The 454-nt window shown below is 35.2% G+C and overlaps 1 pseudogene; it reads left to right on the top strand.

Moving 5' to 3' along the window:
• Positions 1-102, top strand: part of LOC102473740 (dnaJ homolog subfamily A member 1 pseudogene) — a 1,361-nt pseudogene extending 1,259 nt beyond the window's left edge.
• Positions 103-454: the final 352 nt, after the last annotated feature.

A 454-nucleotide genomic window follows, 5' to 3' on the forward strand; every position in this document is an offset into this window, starting at 1 on the left:
ATGAGGATGATGAACATCATCCCCGAGATAGTGTTCAGTGTCAGACCTCTTAATGGGGCCAGTGAATAACACTGCTGGCATTTTATATGCAGTAGTGAATGAGTGAAGGACTGTAATCATAATATGCTCACTACTTCCTATTGTTTTTGTTTTAATATTCATCTATTGTAGTGTTTTAAGAAGTTAAATGAAGAATAAATGCAAATATAAAAGCTGACTTTGCCCTGTATGTATGATGACTTCAGTGTGCAAGATGCAGCTTTAATAGCTGTAAAAACTACAAAGTCCCCCTAGCATTTGTTAGGCCATTCCTTGTCATTGATTTCAGCTATGTACATGGATGAGCTTAGACTGAAATGCTAGATATATGTATTGACTTCAGTGTATGATCCCTCATTGTCAAGCTATGAAATTAAAATCCTGTATATAACTGGTAATCAGAAGGAGAAAAAAA

Source organism: Tupaia chinensis, unplaced genomic scaffold (assembly GCF_000334495.1).
Source record: "Tupaia chinensis unplaced genomic scaffold, TupChi_1.0 Scaffold000050_1, whole genome shotgun sequence".
Taxonomy (NCBI): Eukaryota; Metazoa; Chordata; class Mammalia; order Scandentia; family Tupaiidae; genus Tupaia; species Tupaia belangeri.